At 46.7% G+C, this 14404-nt stretch overlaps 1 protein-coding gene across 3 annotated transcripts in view; it reads right to left on the bottom strand.

Moving 5' to 3' along the window:
* The window catches only part of MAF (MAF bZIP transcription factor), a 337857-nt gene that overhangs the window by 171491 nt on the left and 151962 nt on the right, over positions 1-14404 (bottom strand). The window lies entirely within an intron of this gene.

The raw sequence follows: 14404 nt of genomic DNA, 5'->3' as shown, positions 1-14404 counted from the left end.
AGTCCCGCATCGGGCTCCCTGCTCAGCGGGGAGTCTGCTTCTCCCTCTGACCCTCCCCTCTCTCATGCTCTCTATCTCATTCTCTCTCTCAAATAAATAAATAAAATCTAAAAAAAAAAAAATATTTTGAATAGGGATGCCTGGGTGGCTCAGTTGGTTAAGCGACTGCCTTCGGCTCAGGTCATGATCCTGGAGTCCCGGGATCGAGTCCCGCATCAGGCTCCCTGCTCGGCGCGGAGTCTGCTTCTCCCTCTAACCCTACCCCCTCTTGCGCTCTCTCTCTCTCTCAAATAAATAAATAAAATCTTTAAAAAAAAAAAAAAAGCTTGTGCCATAAAAGAGTGGGTAATAAGTACTCATAATGGGCTTTTTGCTTGCAAAAACAAAATGAGAGCATGGGTGAAGTATGGTTAGAAGCACGGGCTTTAAGGATGGAAGAGAGTGCATCATGGCCCCTCTGTTGTTAACTTAGTAAGTCACTGAAATTCGTTGCATTTCTTAGGGTTTCTTTATCTGTAAACTGAAACTCACAACGATGCATCATAAACTCTTCCCTCCCACCCTCCCCTCCCTCCCCTCCCTCTAGCCTTTTACTTACTGTCCCCCTCTTCCCCCCTTCCTCAAATAACATATCAAATGCCTACTATGTGCCAACAAGTGAACTAGGGGCTAGGGGTACAGAGAGGAACAAGAAGAGTCTCTGAACCCAAAGGCTTCATGCCGGCCTTTTCTGAGAAGATGTGATGAGGCGTCATATAAAAAGCACTTCACAAATTAGAAAGACGTGCCCAAATATGCATATGTTTATTACGATCGCTTGCCGAAGTGGGCATATTTGTTTTTTTTTTTTTCAAAAGTTCGGATTGTAGATGGACCAGAGTTTTCAAACTGTGCACGCCTCTGTGCAAGGGTACAAGTGTGGGGCCAGTGGGTCAAACCTAGACTACAATGTGAATAGTGCCCCCTGGAGTTGTGCATTCTAACGCTGCTAGAGGAAAAACCAAACAAGTGGGGGCCAGGTTCCCCTTCCCACTTTCAACCTAAGCAACAACTTTTTCTTTTTATGTGCTTTATAAATTGGGCTTATATTATAGGGACTCACTTCAAAGACAAAAAAAAATTGTATGTGAAATTCACTGATCTTGTGGTTCAATAAAGGCCCTTCACTGAATTGGCAAACCGAAGGAAGAAGTAGGTAGTTTTTTTTCTCTCCAAGAAACATGAACCAGGAGACGCTCAAGTAGCTCTGTCCTTATTCTGCCCACTCAGAACATTTTCAATTAAAAGCTGAGAGACATCTGTGTTTCTGAGCCTGCCAGGTGTTTCTGAAGCTTGCCTTGTCTACGTGGAGCTGAGCTCAGCTTGCTCTGTACTTTGGCTCTGGACTTTCCCATGACAGGTACCTGTGTCTGAACACTGCAGGGGCTGGGCTCTCTCTGCAGGCCCAAAGCCCACCCATGGGGAGTGATTTGATTTACATAGAGCAGGAATAACCCTAAGCAAACCCCACCTTGCCAAATTCCTCTGCAGTTCTTGGCATTATGCAAGTAGTGATATTTGATTTCCCCAAAGGATTAGTCACAGCAAATCTTGGGGAGGAGAAAGAGGGTATAAACAGGGACAGGAGGATGGACACAAGAGGCCATTCTTTTTTTTAAGATTTTATTTATTTGAGAGCGAGAGCACTCAAGCACAGGCAGGGGGAGGGGCCGAGGGAGAGGGAGAAGCAGGCTCCCCGCTGAGCAGGGAGCCAGACAGGGGACTCCATCCCAGCACACCGGGATCATGACTGGAGCCAAAGGCAGACGCTTAACCAACGGAGCCACCCAGGCGCCCGAGGCCGTTCTTTATAAAGCCAAGACCAATGTTGAAGACTGGAACTTTCTGAGTGATGAAAATGTTCTGTGTCCGAGCTGTCCAATACCATAGCCACTAGCCATGTGTGGCTACCGAGCACTTGAAATGCGTCTAGCGACTGAGGAACTGTATTTTTTTTTTTTGTATTTTTAATTTTATTTCATTGTAATTAATTTAAAGTTAAATAGCCACGACTGGCTAGTGGCTACTATATTGGACAGAGCAACTCTAAATACACCCAAGTCTCTGCAAATAAGTTGGCTCTTTGCAAAAGGTATTCAGTTCCTAGTTCCATTCACCCTTATGGTCAACAAGGAATTAATGCACCTTCAGTATGAGTCATAGCCTGCGCTCGGTACAGAGGTAGAAAAAAATATGAAGTTAGACAAAGTCCTAATCTCAAGAAGCTGCTTGCAAGAAGCTACTGAGGGAATGAGTCAGAGCAACCAATAATGTGTAGTTGCTGTGACATGGGATGAGAGCAGAGAGGAAAGAGCACAAGGAATGCAGGAAGGCTGCATGGAAGAGGCAGCACTGAGGCTGCTCATATAAGGATAGAGTAGCTCATCTTGCAGAGAAAGGGAAGAACATTCTAAAAGAGTGAAGAACATGAACAAAATCTCAAAACCGTAATGTGACTGTTGACTGGAGATAACTTATAGGGTGCTGGGATTTGGGTGTGAGGTGGGGCTGGATGGAGCAGCGAGGCCAGAGATAACCGTCGGCGGGAAGAATGGGACTAGACAAGGAAGGACCTTATATAATGTCCTCTGGAGTTTGGACCTGACCTGAATTTAGAAACCTGTGACTTTTCCTTAGTATTAGTCTTAGCGCTCTTTACCTGCTACCTAATGAAACTTCCTCAGTAGCCAACTTTCCCTATCTCTCCTGGTCTTCAAGGCTCTGCCTGAATCCTGCCTTCTCCAGAAGCTTTTCTTGATCTCACCTCTGTACATTAGCCCTTCGCTTTTCCAATTTTGGTTTCCACTCCACAGCCACTATTGGGTAATTTTCCACTATAGTCTTGACTTTGCTTGCCTTGCAGGTTTCCCACAAGGCATCAAAGTCTTGGTGTCTGGGATCTTACCATTATTCTTTGTACCCCATGTATTCAAGAGCAGAGGAGGTACTCTGTAAATAAACCGCCCCCCCCAGGTTCATTAATTTGATTTGATGTATCACATCTCTACTGACTTGCACCTGGGGATTAGTTCAAATACTTGTAGTTCTTGGGCTATCAATATTTGAGTTGCCTCCCCAGTTGGGCAGACCCTGTGCCTTTTATTTTTGATATCCAAACACAGTGTCATTCAAGGAGTCCCCAAAGTTTGTCCCAAACTGGGGAAAGCCCTGGAAATCATTGCCAGGGCAGGGCGATGGTGAGAACTCCCAGGGCTCTGACCATTTCTCTTTTCAAAAGTCAGCCTGGAGACCCTTTGACCCTGAGTGATGGAGACAATGTGTACACTGAGCTGAAAGACCTGTTACAAGATTTACTTGGGTGGTCCAGACATCTGGTCAACCCCAAATGCTGTCTCTATTTACTCAATTACTTTGTGGAACTTTCTAGACTCACCATGAGTTTGGTTCCTCCAGGCTTTCCTTATGCTGATCTTTCTGCCTCTAATGCCCTCACCCACATGCACTCCTTCTTCCAGGTCTCCACTCAGACCCCAGCCCCTCTAGGTCATCTTCCTCAACCACCTAGGCAGGTTTGGGCATCCCCTTCTGTGTGTGCCAAGCACCCTTCAATAAAACATATCTCATAAGGTCCCTAGAGGGTTACAGGAGCTGATGCCTGGATGGTATGAAAAGTTTAGTAAATCCTAATAGTTGTCATTGATACTATGACTACTATAATAATTCATTTTGTGTTACACTTTGTTTTTCCCTTGTGCATAGTTAGCACCCAGCACAGGCCAGGCACAGAGTAGGTGTTTCCTGAATGAGTGAAGCATATCAGAGCCTCAGAGGAACAAGCCAGGCCTTCACATCCAGAGACTTGTGATCTAGGGTAATATAGAAACCAGACTTAAAAACATAATACGACAAAAAAAAAATACGATACTGGTGCCAAGAATGCAAGGCCACACAGGTGAGAGGCCCACACTGTCAGAGAAGGGTCAGGTGACACTCTCCGGGGAATAGTCAAGGTGGCACCAGGTGCCAGCAAGTAGTAAGCAACCACCGGGAGATACTGGAGAAGGGCCCTATCGACTTCACGAGTCTTGTACCCATCTGTTCTCCACTGTGAGGAGTGCATGATTAGCTCTGGCAGACGTGGGTTCAATCCCAGCCCTGAAGCTTGAATGTTCCATGACGTAGCTAAGTCAAAGTTTCTCAACCTAGGCCTTACTGACATTGCGCTGGGTAATCCTGTGTGGTGGGGGCTGTTCTGTGCATTGTAAGACACTGAGTAGCACTATTGGCCTCTACTCTCTTGGTCATAATTCTGCCCCCCGCCCCAAGTCGTGACAACTGCCTCCAATTGAGAAGCCTGGGCTGCCTTAGCTGTGAAATGGGGCTAACAGTCCCTATCTGGCCAGGCAGTTGTTAGGACCAAATGAGGTGACACGTATGAAAGTGCTTACTTAGCCCGGGTCTGGTGCAGGGCTTAAGGGACACAATAAGGGATGGAGGACAGAGTGCCCTCCCCCACCCACACGCTGTTCTGGGAGGCTGCGCAAGAGATAACAGGGCAGGAGGGGACCCATCAGTCTCTATCCTGAAATCCCACCAGAGTCAGCAGCTCATAGACCTCGCCTTGCCCTGTAGGTATATAAATACGGGAATTATCAGGGCCAGCATCTGTGAGAGTTAAAGCAGGAAGTCCTTACAGCTTCCTGTAAAAAAACAAGTGACGGACTTGGATAAACAGCAAGCAGAGAAAAGATATTCCTGTATCATCACCAGCCCCCAAAAGAGTTGTGCTCACTCGAGCGCACACACTCTCCCTCTCTCTCTCACACACACACAGGCACACCCACGCACACACACGCATAAGCTCCCAGCAATGAGATGCAACATAAAATAGTTGTCAAAACCCTCCATTCTAGAGTCAGACTTGAGTTCATGCCTCACCTCTGCTACTTATGAGCTGCCTGACTTTACTCCAGTTACTTTACCCCTCTGAGCCATAGTTTTTCCTCTTTTTAACCCAGGGATAGCAACAGGACCTACTTCAAAGGGTTGGTGTGAGAATTAAATGTGACTCCCTGTATCAGTAATGTATGGATTTCTCATGCAGATGATGCCCACGGTGGGACCAGGTGTCTGGAATCCAGTACCTACTCAAACAATATTAGTTGTTCTCTTTCTCAGCGATTGTACGACCAGCAGTCTTTCTTAAAGGGCAATCCCAATTCTCCCAGGGGAAGGGAGGTTGTGGGGATGAGGCATCGCTTACTGGGGAAGAAAGCTCAGCAAATGGAGACCCCATCAAGGGGCAGTGAGTGGGTGTGCCGGAATGCCAAGAGGATGGACCTTCAGGTCAGACACATCTCAGTTCAAATCCTGACTCTACTACTTAGCAGCTGGACAAATCCCTTCCTCTGTCTGAGCTCTCATGTGCCCCCTTTCTGCACCCCGCAGGACAGGGCCAGAGGCGAGTACGGCCTTTGCCAACTCTGTGGTGGCCCATTTCCCCCTTTCGCTCATCACTTGCTCAGGAGGCCTCTGCTTGGCCCCAAAACAAGGATGAGGGAGACAGAGGTAAATAAGGCAGGGACCCTGCCTTCAAGGAGCTCAAAGCCTAGTAGGAAAGCCGAACTCTCCAAGAGAAGGTTTGGCTAGAAGAGAAGGCATCAAGGACAGCGTTGAAAGCCAAGCTCAAAATGTAGTTGCATTAGTTAGCAGAGGCAAAGGTGTGCCACAGTGAGGAAACTTCAAATCCCAGCCGCTTCACACAGCAGAGGCGGGCACGCACACAGGGTCCACGGCGGGACCACAGACCCCTCTGGACAGTTGTCCCTGTGTTATCTTAGTATTCTACATGTTCCAATCTCAGGGCGTCTCCATACCAAGAGGGTGTCCGCAATCACTGAGGCAGGGGAGGGGAGAGCACAGGCATGCCACACCCTCTCTCGAATGCTTCCACCCACAAGTGACAGGCCCCTTTCCCTGCACATTCCACTGGACGGAGTAGGTCACGAGTAAGTAAGAATACATTATTCTTTCATTAGTGCTCTGCACCCTGTCTGACTCAAGATAGAAACTCAACAAAGTCTTAGAGAAAAAAGAAGGGAAGGGATGGAGGAGAGGAGAAAAATGAGTTGTTCAGGTTTCTAGCTGTTAAGAAACCTCTCCGCTGTCCAGGAACAAAACTGTGCGTTGGGGAAGAAGTCTCCTTAAATTAGGAGTGGTTCAGTTTGTGGTTGAGGCTGGCCCAGCCCAACATGGTCAGCCTTCCAAGCTGGGATGGCTTTTCTCTCTGCAGCTACAAAGCAGCCCTTGTGCTAAGCCCCTAAGGCCTCCAGGCCCCGGATACCTGTGCCCTCCCCCTCAAGGCCTCCACCCCCTTATTTCCACCTGGGGCATATTAGAAAGAGCATGTGCTGTGGAATCAGTTCAGCCTGCATTTGATTCCTGGACTGTCCACTTTCCAGCGGCGTGCCTGGGCCTTTGAGCCGCCCCTGGACAGCTTTGGAACTCAGTTTCCTCATCTCTAAAGCAAAGACATTTATAAAGTCACAGACCCCTCAAAAATTATTCTCCTTTGCCTCTGGGCCACACCCTTGAATCCTTCACAGCTTCACATTACAGCCCTTGGAATCACTCCCTATAAACATCTGAGCTTCCCACAGAGCATCCCCCATGGGAGAGGCCTTCCCCGCCTCCGTTCAGCAAAGCACCATGTGTCTGGGAGATGCCGGGGCGCAGCACCTGTCCCCTCCTAGCAGCCCTGACAGAGGCGATGTACCCAGCTCCGGGCTGGTCGCAGCTGCTGTGAGTGCCCCGAGCCGCCACATGTCACACAGGATGGGAGCAGGGGCGATTACTCACCGCTAATAATTATAGACAGGGACACCACCAGGAGATGGCTGAGCTGTGCGCCTGGGAGCCCGCGGGGGAGGATCTCAGCCCCTTCTGGTTCCGCTGCATTCTGGGAGGGTTCTTGGGGATTCCAGGGACCTGGGTGAGGTCAGCCCCATTCACTTATGTACCCATGAGTTTTTGAGCAGCGCCTCCATGCCTGGCTCTCTATCATGTCAGGGCTACAGACATGATCACTATGATAAACATACTTTACTTTTATAAACTCTTCAAAATATGGCTGCTTCTGTTTCTCTTCAGGGTGATTCGAGACATTCGGAAGAATAAAAAAGGAAGTGGTTTATAGTTATATTGCAAATTTTTTTAAATACATGCATACATATGTGTGTGTGTGTGTGTGTGTGTATATATATATATATATATATATATATATATATATTAGCAGTCGTTTATTGTGACTTGCATGGAATCCTATGCTTTTAAGCTGAGAGGTTTACAGATCATCCAGGCAGGAGTGCCCCCTTCCTTTTTTCAGTCTTCCAAATGAATAAAGAGAACCAAGAGAAAAGAAGTAATTCAGACCTCATGCTTAGGAACACAACACTCCAAATTCCCAAATTTGTCCCTAGTGTGAGGTCTTGCCTCAGGAACAACACAGGAGAACAGCATTTGAAAGCACCCCAGATCTGAAAGCATCAGACAAACCTGGATGTCTTTGTCACTTTCTCTCTGTATACAGGTGGGGAAGCCACTTTATTTTGTGACCATTTCCTGACGGATAAAGGAGAGATAGTGAAGCTTTTCATATTGCTGGTTTTGGAGGACTGAAAACAGCGGCGCGTTCTCTACTAGCGAAGTGTTATACTGGTTACTAGGATAACTACCATAATTATTCTTATTTCCACACCAGCACACTGCCCTTATTTTCAAGTTAGAAAAATGGAATACAGGCAAATGCATTGTTTTCAAAACGCCAGGATTTCTAAGGCATGTTAAGAGCCAAACTCACAGAATGAAAGGACGCCTTTTCTCTGATTTTTAGCAAAAGTTATTAAGAGAGGGGAGTGCCGTTCCCATTCTCATGGCTGGCTGAGGAGGTGCCTATGGCCCCTTGCAGCAGACTCTCGGACATTAATAGAACCTAATTCTTTAATGGACTCTGGGTGCATTTCTTTCTTGCATCTTGAGGTCTTTAAAATGCCTGTGGTGAACTGCACTGACATAAACCTTTTATAGAAACAATCAAATATCACTTGGTAAGATAATTAGCGTAAGAATAGCACAAAGTCAGTCTGTCCCATGCTTGGTGCCAAATACCAAAAGGGCTCCTGCCAGCCTCATCCCCACCCTATTTTGCTGGTGCAGGGGGTAAATTTTCTCCCTCTCCTCACCAGTTTCCAGAGTGAAGCAAAGCTCCAAGGTGTGCAGTTTGGGTGTGCTATGTTATTCTGGGTTGGGGGACAGATGATCCCCCAAGTGGGCTTCCTGTGGGCATCATGGGGCAGAGGATGAGGAAGGAGGGAGGGAGGGAGGGATGGAGGGAGCAGGAGAAGTTTGGGTGGCCCCCTCCCAGCCCCACCAGGCCTGCCTGGCCAACTTCCCTTTCTGGAAGCAGTGTGGTCATCCATCCCCTCCCCACGCGGCCCCTAACTTCCTGCCTGTCTTTCCAAGTATTTTCTCTTGTTGACTAAATATCAGGGGCTTGGTTTTGTTTATGACTTTTAGATAAAATATCGCAGGAAAGGAGTGTCCTCTCTCAGGTCCAGATAAGACGTGCAGAGGAGCTCCATACTGACCCGGAGTGCGCTTTCTACGATAAAGCCTGTGTGTCTTAGGCTGGAAATGGGACTTCTTAGAAATGGTAACTTGCAGGGCGTCCCCTGCTCAGGCCTTACCCCATAAAGACCCCCATCCCTCACCCCCTGGGGCCAGCTGCTGTGCCTGCCTGTAGACATTTTTCCTGTACTTTCGCCTGATCACCCTGAGAGGCAACAGATAATCAAACTGTTTAGCTAAACAAAAAAGGAAAGCACACTACATTTTTCCATTTTCCCACATCTCAAGTGTGCAACCGGCTTCGGTAAGAAAACCATGGCCCGTGTTCCGGGCCGGCCTGAAGCTCGGTGACCCCATCTCATTGTGTCTCCAGAAGACAGGCTCCAGCCCTGCCGAGCTTGAGAGACCATCTTCTCGTGTCTCCTTTAATTTAGCTGATAGATATGAAAACGAGTTGAGTTTTTAAAATAAATAGGCATTTCTCATTAGCTGGGGGCAGTTTGCAGGCTTCGGGCCTCTGTCAGCTGGGAACAAGTCCTGGGGAAAACAAGAGCCCCTGTTCTCCCACACAAAAGCCCTGAATACCTGTGCCCCATGTTGGGTGGGGGTGATTATTCACTCATTCTGTTGTGACAGACAGAAAGGGAATTTAGCAAAGCACAAAATTTCCTAATTAGTGCGCTGGGAGCTCTTCGGATGGTAATTTGGAACAAAAAGAAGCAACCCCATGACAAGGGGGTGAGGGAAAGGGAAAAATAAAGCAAAACGGGGGGTGGGGGTGGGGGGGGGGAAGAACAAGTGGCCGGCTCACGGTAGGCACAGAAAACACTTCTAGAAGTTTCTCACAGGCAACAGAATTTTTCTTTTCCAGAGGTTGCTGCTCGCATATGGCAACACGATCCCCGGGTGCCTACCACACGTAAGGACACAAGGTTTTAGGACTTATTGTTGGTAAGATTTATGGAGATGATCTAGATCAACAACTTTCCATCTTCTCATCTCAGGAGCAAACACAGAGAGGCACGGTTCCCCGGCTGGTAACGGCGGCCGGGGCTGCAGGATCCTAACACGGGGCCCCAGACACACTCGGGCCCTGGCCGGGTGCTGCTACTTCCCCCTTAATAAAGGAACAGCCTGTGGTCGCGGCAGCAACAATTTATTTGATTAAAACGGGCTACTCTGGAGCTGTTTTGCGGTATGTTAATGAGTGCTATATCGCAGACATTTATTAAATTAGATTTCATAAATGTCAGCCGTGTTTGCACAGGAAATGCACGAGTCTAACTGTGGACCGAACGCGGAATTAATTCCCCCCCCCCGGGAGCGCGAGCATTCCTGCAGGGGGGAGGTGTGCCAGGGAGGTGAGGACAAGGCGCCCCGCGCGCACCGCTCACATTAGCGCTGGTCCAGCCGGGCCGTCCTGGCTCCCGGCCGCCTCGCCAACAACGAGCATTCGAGGAGGCCGAAAAGGAAGGAAATAACAGAACTCAACACTTCCTTGGAACAAGCCTTTAGCTTTCTGTGTCACAATATTTCACCTTTCCCTTACATTAGAATCAGCACAAACGCGCACAGCTTGAGAAAACAGTCCGCAGGAAGGGATGGAGATCTGGAGCCAGAAATATCCTGGCTTTTGAGATCAGTGATTCCTTGGTACCAGCCACCCAGATGTCCTCACCAGCTCTAGTGCATTCGGACCTGCTGGAAGGAAGGAGCTTATTGATGAACCCACGTCAGACTTCCAGACGGAGGGACCCTGAGCCCGGCGATTCCGTCTTGCCCCAGTGTCCTCCATGCCTTCCCTTCCATGCCTGTCCTAGAAGAGCTTAGATCTCACATGTTCTCCTTGAAGAAACAGACAGACGAAAGAAGAACAGCCCCATTAAAATGAATTTCTGGCGTCACAGAGACTTTCATGGCAGATGCCATAAATCAGAGAAAAAAATCTAGATTGAACCCAACCTCCCCACTTGGCATCAAGGAATCAGCTTCCAATATGCACTCGAGGTGAGAGAGCCTTCAGAGTGACCAGTCAGGCTAGCCTTGCTCTGCCATGCATCACCCGTGAACTGATGAACTGGTCCCACCTTGCATACTTTGTGTTTTCTTGTCTCATTCACGATCCAAGGCATTTTACACCTGCAAAAAATGTTTCCACTCACGCTTATAACAGAGAGCCCGGAAGTAACCAGTGGATTCGAAGAATTCTTTAGAACGTGACACATGATTTTTCTTTTTTAACCCAATGGACGAATCTCCTATGTCTTCTTCAGGAAAGAAATATTGTAAAAGTAACCGTGGCTGGCGCCTACTGAACTGTAGTAGTCTGATCACAGGCCTCTGGATTTGTGTTCCTTCTGACTGAAGCACTTGGAAAAAAGAAAATCCATACGATTGATCCTTCGGCTGTACAGTTTATAGATGTGTTATCAGTGTTCTTGGATGGCAAACAGAGTGTGTGTCACTTTATATGTGATTTTGCGGGCAGGAGACTCCCAAGGGGCAGGACACCCACTTTGGCCATCAGCAGCCACACATGAGAAAATGGAAACACACATTTCTGGATGCAGTGGCGACGGGCTGAAGCACCCTCCCCACACAAACAAAGGAGATGAGAAAACGGGGCTTCTTGGCTTTTCCAGGTTGGAAGACACAAACCTTTGAAGGTAACATGATAGACACTCGGACCATGCTGGAGAACAGGGCAAGAGAGTTAGCCAATGTGGCAAGGTGAACTCCTCATGGGAGCAAGGTCAAGTACTACCGTCATTTCCATATGTTGAAGATGGGAGAATTCTCCAGGAAAAGTAAACCTGTGCTCCCGCATTGTGTTGTTTTGCTTTGTTTTCATGGCCACTCATTCTGAAACCTTGTTTGGTACGTTCTGTAGCTGCTAAGAGCTTAAGAAGAAGTGATTGGATCAATGAAGCCAAAGTGAGATGGCCTTTCCTTTCCAGGTGGGCCAGATTTGTCGTCCTCTGTTTCTATGAGTATTCCAATGAGATGAAATTCAAAGAAAGCGAGCACACATTTGATCTACACAAGACTCTTCTTGGGGGTTCCTGGAAATTCTAGAGAGTCTTGGGTCAAAAGGAAGACCTGATTTGATTCCCACCACTTACTGCCCCCGAGACCTCAAACCTGTTCAGCAGACTTAATGAGACCCTGTCTCCTCTTATCTCACCTGAAGATACAACTTCCTTCCTGAGCTTTTGGCCTATAGAGGAGATTAAGCACCTGGGCCACACCTGCTAAACACTTGGGGCTCAGTAGATGTTAGTGTTACTTCATATTTCCATCGCTTTGGGCGTAGGTAGCTTTTGGATGAATATGATTTCAGAGTCATTCATTTATGAGTTCCTGTACTCATTCAAGAAATGTTCATGGAATATCTGTTATGTGCCAGGGACTACTGAAGGCAGTAGGGAAAAGACAGGAAACACGAGAGCTTAGGTCTCTGTTCTCATAGAGAGACACATACTAGTCAACTACACAAACAAATAATTTCAGATATGGAGAAAATAAGACAGCTAGAGCGACAGAGTGCCTGGAAGGGGGAACCGACTAAAGAGGGTGGCCAGCAAAGGGACACCGTGACGAGCTGACACTGACAAGAAAAACAAGAAGCAGGCAGCCAGATAAAGAACAAGAGGAAGGCTATTCTAGGGTAGGGTTGACAAATAAAATACAGGACATTCAGTTAAACTTGAGTTTCGGATAAACAACCCTTTTCAGTTTAAGTATGTCCCAATATTGCATAGGATGTAGTTATACTAAAAGAACTATTAACTATTTGTTTGAAATTCAAAAATTTTTAAAGATTTTATTTATTTATTTGTGTTTGAGAGAGACAGAGAGAGGGAGAATCTGAAGCAGACTCTGCTGAGCACAGAGTCCAACGCAGGGCTCCATCCCACAACCACAAGATCATGACCTGAGCAGAAACCAAGAGTCGGACACTCAACTGACTAAGCCACCCAGGTGTCCCTGAAATTCAAATTTACTACATATCTTGTATTTTTATTTGCTAGATCTGGGCAGCCTATTGGAGGGGATGGGAACCGCAGGGATAAAAGTGATGCTGTGGGAATGAACTTGGCTTGTGTAGGGAGCAGAAAGAAGGTCAACACATCCTAGGTGTGGGAGATAAGGTCTCTGACAGGAAGTCAGGGCCCCACCGTAAAGGCTCTGAAGGCTATGATGAAGAGTTCGGGGAAATCAAACACAATGACGAGCGTATTTAATCCATGGAATTATCTGGGCCATGAGTGACAGTTAAACTACCACCAGAGGTTGGCTAATGAAGCCTGTGGGTCATATCCAGCCTGACACCTGTTTTTGTAAATAAAATTTTATTGGAACTCAGTCTCACTCACTTGCTTACACGGTCTGTGGCTGCTTCCTCACTACAATGGCAGAGCGGAGCAGTTGCAACAGAGACCATAAATCCCAGAAAGCCTACTATATTTCCTACCTTGTTCTTTAGAGAGACTACAGAATGTCTCAGGAACCAAAACACAACAACTCCAAAGAAGGAGCAACTTAGCTGCACTGAACTCTTTTTTTTCCCACCCATTTTTCTCAGCTTCAGTCTTTCTATTTGGTGATTCCTTTTCAACCAGAAACTACATTTTTAGATAAATGTTTTAAAACAATCATGTTTTCAGGTCCTTGACTGTGGGAAAGAAAACTAATTTGATTCCATCATGTGGTTACTAATAATACTAAGATTCATTAGCCAGTTATGACACAATCATAAATTAAGACTTATTTCTTATTTCATAGACTTTTGTCCATTAAGACTATTACTTTCTCTGGTAAGAGGTGCAGACAAGGCATCAGTACATGTTGTTAAGTATTTATAATTTACACAAACTACACGGTCGCCAAGGTAGGCTCATGCAGAATTATCTGGTTTTGAGGTCAGCTATGAAAGAAATGGGCAGGATTTTGTAAATGCTCTGTTCCCCTTAAGAAAAAAGAAGTAATAATAAAGCTCTACCAAGACATTGAAAAACAGTGCTTTTAAAAGTTAATGCTAAAAAGCAAAACAAGGCAACATGGTGGCAGGTCAACAGGTCATAGTTATAATTTGGATTCTATCATGTGCCAGCTGAAGGCAATTATGTCACCTAAGTCTAGGTTTCTTTCTCCATAAAATGGGAATAATCCCACCCAGGGACACATTATGATTTCTGGGGACACTAGGCACTTTTGCCTTCATGAACGTCCCCTAATAAAAAATATTAAAAATTGGGGCGCCTGGGTGGCTCAGTCGGTTGAGCGACTGCCTTCGGCTCAGGTCATGATCCTGGAGTCCCGGGATCGAGTCCCGCATCGGGCTCCCTGCTCGGCGGGGAGTCTGCTTCTCCCTCTCATGTGCTCTCTCTCTCTCATTCTCTCTCTCAAATAAATAAGTCTTTAAAAAAAAATCATATTTTTGCAACTGCTCTGATATAAAGACGAATATAATCCAGGCTGAGTTGTATTCACTTGTTCCTTCTGATTTTAAAAGAAATTAAAACACTTCTGTAGGATCATAAAAGTGTCCTGAGTCCTAGGTGCTGTGTCAGAGAAGTTGGTCCCAGCCCCACTTGTTTCCAGGAATGTGGTGGTGTGTGTTGGGGGGGGTGGTCTCCAGGAGGTAAAGCGTGAAAAGTAGGGGCCGCATAATAAACACTCTATGGCTGTTGTTATGTAATGATACACATACCTTTTAAAAATCAAAACATTCACGTTAACAATTTGTCGAATGGTGCCTTTAAAAATAAAATAAAAC

Source organism: Leptonychotes weddellii, chromosome 16, assembly GCF_054177405.1.
Source record: "Leptonychotes weddellii isolate Sample4059 chromosome 16, ASM5417740v2, whole genome shotgun sequence".
Classification (NCBI taxonomy): Eukaryota; Metazoa; Chordata; class Mammalia; order Carnivora; family Phocidae; genus Leptonychotes; species Leptonychotes weddellii.
This window is presented reverse-complemented; position numbering and strand designations above follow the sequence as displayed.